The sequence below is a fragment of the Papio anubis genome, chromosome 9, assembly GCF_008728515.1.
Source record: "Papio anubis isolate 15944 chromosome 9, Panubis1.0, whole genome shotgun sequence".
NCBI classification, from domain to species: domain Eukaryota; kingdom Metazoa; phylum Chordata; class Mammalia; order Primates; family Cercopithecidae; genus Papio; species Papio anubis.
This window is the reverse complement of record NC_044984.1, coordinates 17,663,467-17,669,771: the sequence shown is the minus strand read 5'-3', so window position 1 is coordinate 17,669,771 and position 6,305 is coordinate 17,663,467.

Genomic DNA, 6,305 nt, shown 5'->3' with positions numbered 1-6,305 from the left:
AGCAGTTTATGAAATGTTTTTACATATGCTATTTAGTTTGATCCTCATAATAAGTGGAAGTAGATGCTGCTTTTTCTTTTTCTGTTTTTTAGATGGAGTCTCATCCTATCGCCCAGGCTGGAGTGCAATGGCCCAATCTCAGCTCACTGTCACCTCCGCCTCCCAAGCTCAAGCAATTCTCCTGCCTCATCCTCCCAAGTAGCTGGGATTACAGGTGCATGCCATCACACCGGGCTAATTTTTGTTATTTTAGTAGAGATGGGTTTTCATCATGTTGGCCAGGCTGGTCTCTAACTCCTGACCTCGTGATCTGCCCGCCTCAGCCTCCCAAATTGCTGGGATTACAGATGTGAGCCACCGTGCCCGGCCCAAACTGTGTTTTCTTAAATAATTTTCCCAATTGAAAGCTTCCTAACTGATTTGATCAAGTAAAGGAGCTCATTTGAAAGAATGTTTCATGACAATATAAACATTGGTTATTCTGGAATTGGTGAGAAAAGTGCATCTAAAATAGTTCAGGATGATAATGTAAAAAGAACACTGAAGAGCTGTGTCTGCCACTTATCATGAGATTGATAATAGCAATAACAATAATGATAATAGTAATAGAGACATGTATTACCCACTTACCATATTCCAAGCATTTATCCTAACTGCTTCATATGCAGCAACAAATTTAACCCTCATAACAATCCCTGGAGATTTTGCAGATGAAGACAATAAGATTAAAGAGGTTAAGAACTGTGTTGAAGTTATCCAATACACCTTGGGTAGTTGAAGCTGTCTTGGGTAGGCCCTTCAACTCTCATGGTTTGTTTGCTCCCCTTTAAAAAGCAGGTTGCTGAATTAGACAATATCTATGTTCTAGTTCTCTGTGGCACAGACAATTGAAATATCTAAATCAATAATGTGATTTTTGGCAGTGTGCTTTCTGATATTGTGTGTGTGTGTGTGTGTGTGCCCCTATGTGTGTAATTTCTGCAGTTGTGGAGAAATGTAGTGATCTGATAAAACAGCTTTTCTGAAAAAAGTGATTTCCTAAAGTACTTCATTTTTATATTGATCTTGTTTCAAAGCAGCATACTTCTTCTATCTAATGACCTGATATCTGTTGTGAACTGAATGTTTGTGTCCTCTGCAAACATTTCCAAATTCATATTTTGAAGCCATAACCCCCAATAGGATGATACTAGGAGGTAGGATCTTTGGGAGGTAATTAGGTTTAAATTAAGACATAAGGACTGAGCCACCATGATAGAATTAATGCCCTTATAAGAAGAGAAAGAGGGCCGGGTGCATTGGCTCACATCTGTAATCCCAGCACTTTGGGAGGCCCAGGTGGGCAGATCATGAAGTCAGGAGTTTGAGACCAGCCTGAGCAACATGGTGAAATCCTGTCTCTGCTAAACAAACCAACAAAAAATGCAAAAATTAGCTGGGCGTGGTGGCACACGCCTGTACTCTCATCTACTCAGGAGGCTGAGGCAGGAGAATCACTTGAACCCCGGGAGGCAGAGGTTGCAGTGAGCAGAGATTACGCCACTGGACTCCAGCCTGGGCAACAGAGAGAGAATCCATCTCAAAAAAAAAAAAAAAAGAAAAGAAAAAGAAAAAGGAAGAGGCACCAGAGCTTCCTCTCTCTGCCGTCTCTACCGTGTGAGGATACAGCTGCGAAGGAAACTGTCTGCAAGCCAGGAATAGGGGCCCTCTGAATCTGCTGGCTTGGACTTTCCAGCCTCTAGAACCATGAGAAATAAATTTCTGTGTTTAAGCCACACAGTCTATGGTATTTTTGTTATAGCAGTTCACGTTAAGACAGTATCTTTTAGAATCTCACTGATAATATGAATTAGGTTTTTTAAAGTGAGTATAATTATCCTCACCACACACCAATTTGTTAGAAAGGTTAAATGAAATAATGTTTACTGCAGTGCCTGCTACATAGTAAAAATACAAGTGACCACACATACAATGGAAAGAGAATATAGTGCAGTGGTTAAGAGAGTGAATTCTGACACTTGATTGCCTGACTTCATGTCTTTTGCTATCTACCAGCTGTGGGACCTTGGAAAAAATTACTCAACTTCTTTTGTGGGTGTGCTTTCGTTTCCTGTCAGAGGAATCAAGAAAATAATCATTTTTACAAGGATTAAATTAACTGTTGTTTATAAAGAATTTGGAACAGTACCATGAAAATGCAGAACAGAGACAAGAGTGTCACATAAATATTAGCTATTATTATTATTACTATTTTCTGCATTAGCTTTCGCTCAGCTGGGGAAATTAATGACACATCTGGAGCTTCTCTCAATCTCTTATTCACGAATTTTTTTTACACATCTAATAATTTATTCTTCTCTGCTGACATTTACAATTGAAAGTCTAAAAAAAATCAATCAGAATTTTTGTCTGGTGTGAGCTCCTTCTGCACTTGTGTATTCTGATGAATGAGTAGATACGTGTCAGAGCTGGGCAGGCCTGAGGTCAGTATCAGCAGGCAGCATTCCCAAGCAATAAATGTAACTTTGGGCTGTGAGCACTTCTACCCAGAGAGTGATAAATGGTCTTTTCCTTTATGGGCTGGAGGTAAGCTGGCCTGACGTGAACACCACTTTGCTCTAGGGAGATGAGTTGTGCTATGATCTGTGGGCTTCCCCAGGGTGTTGGTCCTATCTTCAGTGTGCCACAAGATGATGGTCCAGCAGGCACGATCTCCTTGAAGAAGGCAAAGGGCACTAGGGTTGCAGTCCTGGCACTTCAGTTGTAGTAGACGGCAGGCAGGTTAGTGACCCCGCAGTCCTTGTCTCGTCTTGGTGCTCCATGTGTGTAGGTTTGGTTTCCACTTGGTTTCTGATGGATGAGCAAGGTTTTCCTTTTACACATTTTCTCTTAGTCATCTCAAAAGGGAATTAGTAAATTGGTAAAGTGGCAAAGATATGTTCTTAGTTTCTCTAACTTTCCAAAGAATTATTATCAGCAGGGAAGGTTCATGTAAATATTGAATGAAAATTTGATGTGTGTTTCTTCCTAAGAAATAATGGGCTTACTGTGATATTCTGTAGAGGATGTTATTGAAAGTATGACTGGACTTTTTTTCTTTTTAAATTTCACTACCTGCTAGTCCCTATAAGACAGAGAGGTTAAGATAATACAAGTTGGGGCTGAGAAAGAGACGGAGACTCTTTTAGTATAATTATGCTAAGTGGAGACGAACTTTGACTATATCAGAAATCTGATTATATTAGGTAGTGTCCTAAAGGTAGACCTTAGGTAAAAATCTTTTGCCTTTTTTTGTTGTTGTTGTTGCTCCTCCTCAGGATTCAAAGTTTTCCCCTGCTCCCCATCTCGCTCCTCACCTTGTTCTGTTCACTGGGAAGAGAATCTGCTAGAAACAGGCAGAATCTCTCCTCTTAAAAAGGCAGAACGGTGTGGTGGAAATGACACAGAGTTTGAAGTCAAACCAGAGCTGGGTTTGACTGCCAGGCTCAAGGACATTTCTTTATAGAGTTTCATTTTCTTTTAAAAATAGAAATACTATTGCTTATTTCATAGACTTCTATGATAATTAAATCAAATGCTGTGGGTAAAGCACTAGCACAATGCCTTATAGAAATTAGGTCTTCAATAAACCCTAATTCCTTTCCCCTTTCCTACTACAGAAAATTGGTGACAAGAAGGATCACTAAGAAAGGAACTCAAGTAAAAGTAGAAGAAAAAAAGTCTTCAATATGTTTTAAAAACAAGCCAAACTCCAGCTTATAGAGCAGTTATTTTAGTAAAATTATATTCTCAAAACATAGTACTTAGTGTTGTCAAAGACTATAATATTGACTCCGGAGACCTGAATAAGAGCAGATACATACAGGTAATCTTGATTTTAGCCCCACCAGGTGCCCATTAGATTATAACAGTTAAAAGCTGATGACTGTTAACTTCTTGGTAGGAGGTTTCTCCCACCAAGGGTTTAATTAAGATATTACACATATTTCTAAGTGGTGGTCATACGCTGTCATAGCTCTAAGAAGCAATACATTCACTTATGTATTTGAACTATTCCTGCCTTCATGCAAAGCTTACAAGTTTATAATGGTGGCAACTTTCATCATGACACCTTATTTGGGACCCCTTTCAATGTAGTGAAATGCTTTTATTTTCATTCTCCACTTAAGCTTAGTGTTTCTGGCAGCTCCCCACCACTATGATGCATTGAGGATGCACTCTGTCTGATGATAGAGCCTACACCATTATTGAGAAAGGGTATTTTTAGTTCTAGGCCATGATTACTACTTTCTCTGCTTTTTGCTAAGGAATTGTGGTTAAGACCCTGAAACCTGTCTCCTAGAGAATTTGTTTAAAAATAACCTTTTACTTAACAGTTTTAGGTTTATAGGACAATTGCAAAAATAATAAATGAAGTTTCCATATACCATATAACCAGTTTAGACTATTATCTGTGACCTAATATGTGGTCTATCCTGGAGAGTGTTTCATGTCTACTTGTGAAGAACTTGTATTCTGCTGTTGTTAAGTGATGTGTTCTATATATGTCTGTAGTTTTAGTTGGTTTATAGTGTTGTTCAAGTATTCTATTTCTCTGTTTGTCTTTTGTCTAGTACTATTTCCTATTGAAAGTTGGGTATTAAAATCTCCAAATGTTGCTGAACTATCTATTTCTTTCTTCAATTCTGTCAGTTTTTGCTTCACATATTTTGGGGTTTTTCCATTTATATATTTATAATTGTTATATCTTCTTAATAGATTGATACTTTTATATTATATAATGTCCTTCTTTGTCTCTTGTAACAATCACCTTAAAGTTCATTTTAAAAATTAGTATAGCCAACCCAGCTCTTTTTGATACATTTGCGTAAATGTGTTTTTCTATTTTCAACATATTTGTGTCTTGTAGACACAAGCAGTGTCTTGTAGACAGTATATAATTGGATCATGTTTCTTAATGCATTTTGCCAAATACTCCCTTTAATTGAAGAGTTTAATCCACTTATATTTAATGAAATTAAAGATATAAAAAGATTTTTGCCAATTTTCTCTTTGTTTTCTATAGGCAATATCTTTTAATTATCAATTTCTCTATAATTTTTTCTTTTGTGGTAGATATTTTCTAGTGTAACTTTTGATTTCTCTTTCATTTGTTTTTGTATACACTTTTTAGTTATTTTATTAATGGTTTACCTGCAGATTACCATTAACATCTTAATTTATAATAATCTAGTTTAAATTAACATTTAAAAGTATACAAAGACTTTGGTCACATATAGCTCCATACCTCTTTTTTACGCTGTTATTGTCATAAATGACATCTTTATACCCTGTATGCTTATCAACACATACTTATAATTATTGTGTGTGTGTGTGTGTGTGTGTGTGTGTTTTTCGAGATGGAGTTTCACTCTTGTTGCCCAGGCTGGAGTGCAATGGCGCCATCTTGGATTACTGCAACCTCCGCCTCCCGGGTTCAAGTGATTCTCCTGCCTCAACCTTCCAAGTAGCTGGGACTGGGATTGCCGGCATGCACCCCCACGCCCGGCTAGTTTCTTTTTTGTTTGTTTGTTTTTTTGAGATGAAGTCTAGCTCTGTCGCCCAGGCTGGAGTGCAATGGTGCGATCTCGGCTCACTGCAACCTCTGCCTCCCAGATTCAAGCCATTCCTCTGCCTCAGCCTCCGGAGTAGCTGGGATTACAGGTGCGCGCCACTAGGCCAGGCTAATTTTTTGTGTTTTACTAGGGAAGGGGTTTCACCATGTTGGCCAGGATGGTCTCGATCTCCTGACCTCAGGTGAACCACCCGCCTTGGCCTCCCAAAGTGCTGGGATTACAGGTGTGAGCCACTGTGTCTGGCCCGCCAGGCTAATTTTTGTATTTTCAGTAGACACTGGGTTTCACTATGTTGGTCAGGCTGCTCTCGAACTCCCGACCTCAGGTGATCCGCCTGCCTTGGCCTCCCAAAGTGCTGGAATTACAGGCGTGAGCCACTGCACCCGGCAATAATTATTGTTTCATATAATTATCTTTTAAATAATACACGCAAAATAGAGAAATTACAAACCCAAAATACATTACCAATGACTTTTCCTTGATTTGTTTTTCTTGTGGTGAAATACAAAAAATATAAAATGTGCTATTTTAGCCATTTTTAGAGTTGCAGTTCAGTGGTATTAAATACATTCACATTCTACAACTATCACTAATATCCATCTCCAGAACTCTTTCCATCTTGCAAAACTGAAACTCTATATACCCTTTAAATGATAACTCCTCAATTACCCCTTCCACCAGTCCCTGGCA